This window comes from Ceratosolen solmsi, unplaced genomic scaffold, assembly GCF_000503995.2.
Source record: "Ceratosolen solmsi marchali unplaced genomic scaffold, CerSol_1.0 scaffold30, whole genome shotgun sequence".
Taxonomy (NCBI): Eukaryota; Metazoa; Arthropoda; class Insecta; order Hymenoptera; family Agaonidae; genus Ceratosolen; species Ceratosolen solmsi.
In genome coordinates, this window is record NW_011948421.1 from 9,052,899 (window position 1) to 9,063,690 (window position 10,792).

Genomic DNA, 10,792 nt, shown 5'->3' on the forward strand with positions numbered 1-10,792 from the left:
AGTCTGAGTCCTAATGTGAATTTTACGATATCGTTTGCCAGATGTTTTATTGCATTTTACTTTCTCGCATTCTTAAACATTATTATTAAATTTCAAACAAAATATTATAAATGAACTATCAAACATTAATGATAATTTTAATTTTACTATTACACAATTTTTTATAGTATTCGGTTTGTAATTTCTCATTTTTCTTCTTATTTAATTTTAATTATTACTATTGTTCGATTTTAAAGGTTTAGTTTATGGCTCTAACTACCAATTCAATAGTTCAGTGGATTAGTCTCTCGGTAGGATAACTTCAAAGAAATAATAAGTGATAAGTAAAAAATATTATGTATTTAGTAAAAACAATGTTTATTATTTGTAAATGATTATAATAATATTGCACTTTGATGTAGAGAGAAATAATTCTATTAAAGTAGTGAGGGTGTATTCTTGTATTCTTGAATTAGTGTAGATGCTATGGATATGACTAAGTATCTTGAAGTTGAAGTAATGCTGATGTTGTATATATCAGCTGATGTCGTCAGTCAATCATGCTTTTGAGGTAGCATGAGAAGATGGTAGTTGAATCAAGTATGTTTGATGTATAAATAACTATACTTGATATGCTGTAAGATGTTTAATGCAATTTATTAAGTAATCAATTGTGTCTTTAATTATGTAAGGGGGCAGTAGAAGAATCTAGTCACAGGTAAGAGTAATTAATGGTAAGATTTCTAACTCGTGAAGGATTTAATAATCTGTATTTATAGTCTATTAGTCGATCTGTTGTTGTCCTTCTTTGATAATGTGTGTGAACCACAGTAACTATAGCGTCAGCTGTTGAGGGCCTGTACGAGTCGAGGGATCAGTTCGAGAGAGCGTAAGTGTGCCCGATCGACTGTAGTGCGAGATGTGACTTGTTTATTTATTAATATAAAGGTGTACCTGGTGAACTGCAGGCTTGTTGATGTCCCCCTTGATTACTATTCCATTGGTTTCACTGTAATCACTATCTAATCTGCCGATTTCTTATTCTTATGCACGCGTGTATTCTTAACTATACTGTCGAAAATATGGCCATGCGTCATCTTCACAGTATACTAAAAACACTGACCGGCAGTTATGCTTGAGTGAGTACGAAGTGATATTACAAATGAGCCCTTTGAATACGCGCACGAACCGAAGGCTTGATCGTTTCATGGTGGCTCTGCTGAAAATACCGACCGTTCCATGGCGGTCCTGCTGAGGGCAGATCGAGACCCGTGTGCCATGGCTTCTACTGGTAGATGGTTAGGTCAGTTCACTATGGTCGGTCACTGCGGTCGGGTCACGGCAAGATGTTAGCCGCAAGCGCAGTTGAGCGAGGGTGGTACGGAAAGAGATGATTTTCAGCAAGAGGTATCTTCAGCAAGAGGTTGAGACGCGCCGCGTGCGTCCCTTATATAGCCACGCGGCGGCTCACTTAGCTGGCAATAAGGCATCATCGTTGTTGTACTAATTCTTACACGAGGCGTCAAAGGAAAAATCTAGAACCTTCGAGAATATTCGACGAGAGAAAAGTAGAAGTAATTTGGGTGATCTTACAGTATATTATATTTCGGGTCGTAAACTTGCTCGGACTTGCCGAGTTTTGTTTGTAAACAATGGCTCGAGTACCCGTCCCGATCCGCACGTGCGGGCCAGTCTGTACGCCGGACAGCATGTATGACCTTTCTTTTGTTTGAAATTCATGGGACTGCATCAATCCCGAACAACTATTTTAAAAATAAGTATATATCTTACAGTAAATAATACTATAAGTTTAATAGTTATTTCTAAAACATTTAGATTTTCATATTAAATTCATATAAACTTAACTAAACCGATGAAAATAATTTTCAATGATTTCATGATGTTGATGAATAGTTATAATCTTCAGTTATATTTATAGTAATTTGGTAATATTATATTATTTTACTATTAATAATTTTAATATTCTTAATTTTTTAATTTATAATTAATTATATGGTTTAAAAATATCGTTTTCAAATAATTTTTATATGTATTATTTAAAATCTGCTAATATGTTATTTGATTTATTGTTTATTGCTGCTTTTATTATTTTCTTTAATTTTAATAATTTTGTATAAAAAGTTAAATGTAGAATTAATATAACAAAAATATATATTTACATGTTTGCTTAAGAACAAATTTATGAGTGTATCTTAATCATATTTACATACTAACAAAATTTTCTACGACTATTTCGAAATTAAATTTCTTTTAACCTTTTTTTTATATTATTTCTATATTATTTATTTAACATAGTTTAATTTTTATATATACAATTTTTTTTATATATTATTATACCATATAAAAAACTGTTTATTTGTAACTTTATACGAAATTAATTAATAATATCGTTGTATAATTTAGTTTTTCGTTGTTTAAAAAAATCTTAAGTAGATACCTGTCTGGATCAGACTAAAAGCCTCCCTGAGATGGCGGGTGGAGGCTTGCTGGCAAGTGGAAGGGACAATGCAATAATTGAACACTGCCTTTGAATGTAGTGTTTTTCCTTTTATTGAATATAATAATATAATAAATTGTCAGTGGTCTATTGATGTACAATTGAATGTATGATACAATGAATAAATGAGAGTTTCTTCAATTAATATGAGCGACAAGTATCCTGTAAGTGTATTCTTGATGGCTTGATACTTGATTCTCCTACTTGTAGTTATGAACTCGCAGTGGTAGTGGGAGATTTTCGCTGTAAGGGTCAACGATGGTGTCGCCTTTGCCTCTGCCTAAGAGCTGTAGCGGCCTTTGTGGGGGCGCCTGTGTGACGTCACTGATGCGGGCAGTGATGATGCCGTGGCGAGAGTCGCGCTGTAAGGGGGTAATGATGGTGCCGCCTTTGCCTCTACCTAAGAGCTGTAGCGGCCTAGTGGAGGGATGATATCCGTGAAACGTTCTGCTTGACGTGTGGGAGTATTCCTCGTACCGTATACCACTTATTAGTATTGCTGCTTACTTAGTTGATGGGAGCTCTGTATTAGTGATTCGTAAGAACGTGTGTAATAGCGTAGTTTATGTGTGTGGAGTCGATCTCAGTGCATTGATGGTACGTAAGACCGTGTGTAATAGCCTGGCTTACGTTTGTTGAGGTCGGCCCGTGTAGTAGCGTTGGTAGGCCGTGAACTTGGCTTCCGTTGACTGCAATCGATCTCTGCAGCGTCGGTGGGCCTAGTGAGTTTGGCGTTCGTTGGACTGGCGTCGATTAGTGCAGTGTTGGGTCGCCGAGACTAGCTTGGCTTGCGCTGAGCTGGGTTCGATCTGTAGGACGGCGATCCGATCTTGATGAATGTTCGATTGAACTAGTAAGAGAGGACGAGAGCGTCAAGCGCGTCTCCTTAAATATCCTAGTACAGGCTTGCGATTCCTGTGAATTCTGGATCACTCTTGTCATGCTGATTGTTAGATTGACGTCACTAGAATCTAGCCTTGGATAGTTCGTCGGCCCTTGTTATTCGGAATTGTAATGTAATTTCGGCTATTTGAGTAGTGAAGTTTCCCGATTTCGTAGAATCGTGTTTATGACTCGGCGCGCAATGTTTCGACCGAAACAGGCGTTTTTACCTCTCCCACTTTGTTTATCGCGTAAAATTGCTGCAATCCGTAATATTCCGCCCGCCATTATCAATTCATTGATGATTAAGATTCGTGTCGTCGATGGGAACTGGCAGGACTGCAAGGATGTTGTACAAAATGCAACTCGTCCTGCTGATTTGTTTTATCAAGGCCGGTTCGACGGATACAATTTGATGCCGTTGATAACTCAGAGACCACGGGTATTATAATAATATCATAAAAATATGGCTGAAGTATATGCTATTTATGCTGGTATTTATTAACGACAAGGTTGACTAGCATTACTATTATTACTTGTAGAACTAATTCTTGGATTGAAGTAATGTGTTGCGGAGACAACTGTACAATAATCTATGCAGCTTGATTATTGAATATGAATGGCGAATGGCGGAAGTCTCGTTCGTCGATACTAGCGCCTTTTGAACGAGCACGTGAGTGGTCAAGGTTATGAATGCAGCTTTATGACTGAAAGATACCGTAAAGTGACGCGAAACTTTATTCGTCGACATTTGCGCTGTGTGTTGCTTACTTTTATAAGCTTCTGAACTTGAACTAAGGTGAGGGTTGCTAAAAATGAGACGCCCCTGGCGGGTGCGAAACTGGACGACGCGTACTGGAATTTATTCCGCACTGTCGTTTTAAGAGGAGCTTCTTCGTCCTTAGTGCTTGAATACTCTGAATCTCAATATATATGTAATTATTGTAGTAGATATTACTTATAAAGACTAATCATGGACTCGTCTTCGGACTCTGATAGGCGGATTGTCGGAGCTCCCTTGGAACAAGTAACTACGGTTTCTTGAACTGCGTTAGTGAACATACGGGTTTATGTCGTAGTTCTTCCGGGGCAGTAACTACTGTTCCAGTAACAGTGTTAATGGACAATCCGAACAAGTGTAAGTCGTTCCCGTAATAGCGCTAAATGGACTTTCACTAAACTTAACTGAGTATGAAATGATTTTGTAGAATCGTGTTTATGATTCGGCGCGCAATATTTCTACCTAAACAAGTGTCTTTACCTCTCCCACTTTGTCATTTGTATATATTCATAAGAGTTTTATATTTAAATTTATATTTAGGGTTTTATATTTAAATTTTCTTCCGATACGAATTCGATATGTAATACAATTTTTTTTATTTAAAACATTCTTTTTTCTATGATTATTTGACAGTCATAATAATTACAGGTAATAATAATGTGTCATTTTATTTATTAAATTTATTACTAGTTGTAGTTGTAATAAAATCAATTATAATCTATTTTTTGTTTATACTTAAAATTATTAAAATTGTTTTATAGAAAAACTGTTCGAGATTGCGAGGACTTTTTCCAATGCCATAAAACATCTGGCAAAACAAGTCGTTAGACTCGGGAAAACCCAACTCATTAGGCAGCTGGAAAGAATCGCTAAGCTACAAATCTACCGGTATGTACTGGCCTCTCCTTGTTGTAAAATCCGTCATGCAACCACCAGAGGCGCATCGAGGGTAATGTGATAGAGAGCCCTTCTTGACATGAAGATCAAAAGAACACTAAGCTTCGTGATTGAAGACAAGGCCGCGAGAGGCACTGCCCTCGTCTATATGTCGCAAGTTCTCTGATTGGACACAGAAAAAGGGAAGGGATCCCAAGTGGACATCATGGTCAGTGAACTGTATTTAAGAGAGATAATCTTAAGATTTAAAAACTCTCGTTGAAGTCCTCAAAGAAAAAGGAAGTGGAAAAGTTCCCTCATCGGAGTCGGAAAACTAGCAGCACTTGAAGTCCTTATAGAAGATGGAAGTGGTAAAGTCGCTCAACTGAATCCAAAATTAGTCATCGTTTGTAATATCATCTACTTTAGGCGTCATAGCCTCATCTCAAATTCAAGGTTCTCCAAGAGCCAGGTCATCGAGGATAAAGGATTGAGGCCATCTCATAGATGCACGCAAAATTATCTTAATTAATTCTACTGTCTGTACTCAGGGAGAAGCTTATTAGTGCCCATGCGAACGAAGTGGTAAGGGCTTTACAATCTCTCACTTGCCAAGGAATAGTACCAGTGCAGTACGAAGCAAATATTACAACTCCTACCTTTGGTTAAAACGCAGGCTAAAGCCAAGTGTGATCTGCCCAGAACCTAGAGTTCATCGATTGATGACAGTAACAAGAATCATTCCTGCATCTCGAAATTAACGGAATAAATAGCATAACAAACAGATGTATTAATATTGAATTTACTACACTATCCCTTCCACTTGCCAGCACATCTCTACCACATAACATCTTGTGGTCTCTAAGTCATCTATATAAACAATTTTGCTCCTTCGAGCCCGATTTGATAAAACAATCTTGATTATCGGATATATTTTGTAAAAACTCATTTTTACCATGAAAAATTTATAAATAATCAATCTACAAATGTTATTAAATATAATAACGTATATAATGTATAATTATATTATACATTATATTATATTATAATTATAATATATTATATAATATATTATATTATATTATATTATAATATATTATATTATATTATAATTTACACGTCTTTACTTGCTAATTTGTAGTTAATAATTTACACCAATATAATTACAATATTGTTATAAGCGGGTTAATAACATAATAAAAGAATAGAAGAATGTATAGATATAGAAATTAGACAATGATTTCTTAAGTTCATACAGAACATACATTAAATGTACATACTGTTGTTTCTCGAATAAAGAATATTCTTCAGTTTTTTTCTACCTTTAAACTTAATCTTGACGAAAATATGTGTATTTGACACTAATTTCAAATGAAAATATTATCAAGTCAATAATATTAGCATTATTCTTAATCAATAATTTCTTTTCAAATTCATTAATTGCTGCTAGTATTTAATTTCGTGAGAAGACACGCATTCCCCTAGTTTACCTATGATATAAATCACCTTTTCTTAAAACGATTCATTAATTTAATTATTTTGTGAACTATAAATATAGCGAAAATATTAATATTATTCATTTGCTTAAATATCATACATAAAAGTTATATAAGGACTAAATATAATATTCTATATATTATAAAATATTATTTTTAAGTTATTACAGATGTAAATAGAATATATGTTCAATATGCCAATGAATTAAGTACACATATCAAATAATATATTTGTCTGTTAAACCCGTGAATAATGAAAATAAGTATATAAAAAAATTAATTTAAAAAAAAATTACGTAGAAAATTATTTTTATTGTTTTTGATCTTTATCCTATTAATATTGTTTTAATTTATTATTTATTAGTAGTTACGGAATTAAAATAATTTATTAATATAAATAATTTATATACTATGTTTTAAAGGAAATTATTCGATAAATTTTAATGATAAAATTATTTTTTAATTATTGTAATGCAGTTACTCAAATTCCTAGATGTACCCAGATACATAAAATTCCAGATATTAAGATAGTGAAAAGTACGAAATTTATTAATATATTTATGTTCGAGATAGATGCAGTTCCATGAATTTAAGAAAAAGTAGGTCATAAGCGCTGTGTGGCGCACGGCACGCGCACTCGGACCGGGACGCGCACTAGGGCGAATGTTTATAAACAAAACTCAGCAAGTCCGAGTAAGTTTTACGACATGAAATCTAATATACTATAAGATCACACAATGGGTATTACGCCTACTTTTCTCTCGTCGAACATTCTCGAAGGTTCTAGATTTTTCTTTCTACGCCTCGTATAAGAATTAGTGCATCAACTACGATGCTTTGTTGCCAGCTAAGTGAGCCACCGCGTGGCTATGTAAGGGACGCACGCGATGCACCTCGCTCTCTCGCTGAAAATCTCTCTTGCTGAAAGCTTCTTGCTCTTGCCGAACCACCCTGGCTCAACTGCGCTTGCAGCTAACATTTTGCGATGACCCGACCGCAGTGACCGACCATAGTGAACCGATTTAATCATCTACCAGTAGAAGCCATGGCACACGGGTCTCGATCTGCCCTCAGCAGGACCGCCATGGAACGGTCGGTATTTTCAGCAGAGCCGCCACGGAACGATCAAGCCTTCGGTTCGTGCGCGTATTCAAAAGGATCATTGTAATCTCACTTCGCGCTCACTCAAGTGTAACTGCCGCTCAGTGTTTCAGCATACTGCGAAGATGACACGTGGCCATATATTCAGTAATTCAAGTTAAGAATGCACGTGTGCATAAGAATAAGAAATCGGCAGATTATATAGTCATTTCAGTGAAACCAATGGAATAGTAATTGAAGGGAACATCAGCCTCGCAGTAAATCAACACACCTTGTCAGCAGTTATACAAGGTACCTCTTTTATATTAATAAATAAGCTAGTCACACCTCGCACAAGAATAAAACGGGTAATTTCACATTCTCTCGGTCGAACCAACGCTTCGACCTCACGCAGGCCCCAACAGTCGACAGGTTATGAGTACGTCGTCGTGCATTCCCTAAAATAGTTAATACAATTGACGCAACAAGTCAAGGTCATTCTCAAGGCCAGGCTACAGTATATCGACTGATCGACCGTTAATACATATCAATAAATCCTTCAGAGTTCTAAGGCTTATAATTAATGACACTTGTGTATAACTAGCTCTTCTACTGTCCCTATAAATAATTAAAGACACAATTGATTACTCAATAAATTCCATTAAACATCTTACACCATATCAAATATTGTTATTGATACGTCAAGCATACTTGATTCACACACAATCTTCTCATACTGCCTGATAAGCATGATTGATTGACTACTCCAGCTGATATTTACAACATCAGCATTACCTCAACTTCAAGATACTTAGTCATATCCATAGCATCTACAATAATTCAAGAATACAGGAATACACCCTCACTACTTCAATAGAATTATTTCACACAACATAGCAATATTATTATAATCATTTTAAATTAATAAACATTGTTTTACTAAATACATGATATTTTTCAGCCTTTTCAATTATTATTTCTTTTAAAATTATCCTGCCGAGAGACTAATCCACTGAACTATTGAATTGGTAGTTCGAGCCATAAATTAAACCTTTAAAATCGAACACTAACATACTCTGAAAATTCATGTTAAAATATTTTCCAAGTGTTCATAATGTATTTAAATAATTACAATTTCTATTATTGATAATTATATTACGTAAATTAAAAACTTTCATAGTATTAAACAAGTAATTTTCATTTTATTCTAGTAATAATACTAAAAATTCAAATTAATTTAATGAATTACTATAATGTAATTAGCTAATAGAATGTAATTAATAATCTATATCCAGTCAAGTAGGAAAAAGCAATTGCAGTATGTTACGGATTCAAGTAGTTAAAGGCGAAACACAAAAGTGGGAGAGGCATAAACGCCTGCACGTTACGTTATAAACAAAATTCTGCGAATCCGGGAAATTTCACTACGCCGAATACCCGAATATTACATTATAATTCCGACTAACAATGCCGATGAACTCTCCAAGGCTATATCCTAGTGACGTCACGATAATAATCGGCAAGGTAACAGACACCGGTGCGCTACCAGCGTCGCAACACGGACATCCTCCCCACCACATCGACAGCAGAAGCGCTCACGCTACACCGGCGGCAAGAGCAGTATCGTCCCACTCACCCCTCCATGCGCGTCTACCACTACAGCAATTCATCCTGCAAGGGGAAGGAATCGCGCCTCACTATATCGAAAGTACGCACACACACCCATCGTCACTTACACCAATTGAAGAAACATGCATCTATTTATTCACTCACTCCTTGATTCAGACACCTATGAATATTAACTAATTGTTATATTTATGATATTTAATAAAAGGAAAGACAATAAACTCTAAAGGCAGTATTGAATAATTGCATTGCCCCTTCCACTTGCCAGCAAGCTTTCACCCACCATCAAAGGGAGGTTTTTAAGTCTGATCACAGCCAAAGATAAATGAAATAAATTTTCAAATAAAATTATGAATAATTGATATCATATTCGTATCTATTAGAATCAAAATCACGCCAAATGTTAATATAATATAATTGATATTCTTGTGGTTTAATAACTAACCATATATATATAGTAGTCTTATATATATAAAATAAATATATGTATAAGATAAGTTAACATGAAGCGTATATAAATTTTTTTATGTCTTCACTACATTGAATCTAAGAGAAGAGATATAGAATAAATCAACTAATAAAACAGATTAGACTTATTATACGATACGAATTTTTCTTCGTAAATTGGAGTATTTCTTTCCTACTTATACTCAATAAATTTTTGGCTAGAATATTTGCTGGGCTGAATTACATAATTTTTATTTTTTATTTACATAAGATTTAATTATATTAATCGAACAACATTAACGTCCTGCAACAAATAATAGTTTGTAATCTGCTAGTAAATAATGTCAAGTTTGATGCGAACTAATTCATGAAAGTCATAAATTGATCGACTAATACATTAATCTCTAATTAACATTGATTGAAATTAATCTAAAAAATAAAAGAAACATCTAGAGGATACCAATATACTACATCTTAAATAAAATAGTTTAATGGAAAGATTTTGTATATTTGGTCAAATTATAATGGTTCCTATTAAATATTTTAGACATAAATATATTGGTTTATATATTTACACTATTTGCAATAACTAATAGGGTAATATCTTGTAACAAAAACGAATATTTTGTATTTTTTTAAAATAAAGTAGGACAAATGTTCACTTTGAAACTAATTATTGTAACTCAATAAAATAGTATAAAATTTTATAGAACATTTATGGTCTATGATAAATTGATACTTTTTTAATAATTACACACACAAAAGTCGAAGAAAAATATGCTGATACGCAGATCCGCAAGTCTCACTCTGATATATAAATAATTTATCGATTTAATGTTTATAACTACAAAATTAATTTACATTATATAAAAAAACCTGCTTGATAACAATTATTTTACTATAAATTCTCTATATTTGATGTATTTATTTATAGTGATATTTCTAAACAGTATATTATATATTTACAGGCAAATTGTAGAATAATTTAGTCTGATAAAACGTAACTACAGCAGTATACTAAATTATATATATAGTGTTCGAAATAATAGTGATGTAATTCTTGGATCGAACTGCCAATGCTTCAATAGCTTAATTTGCCGCCCGTCT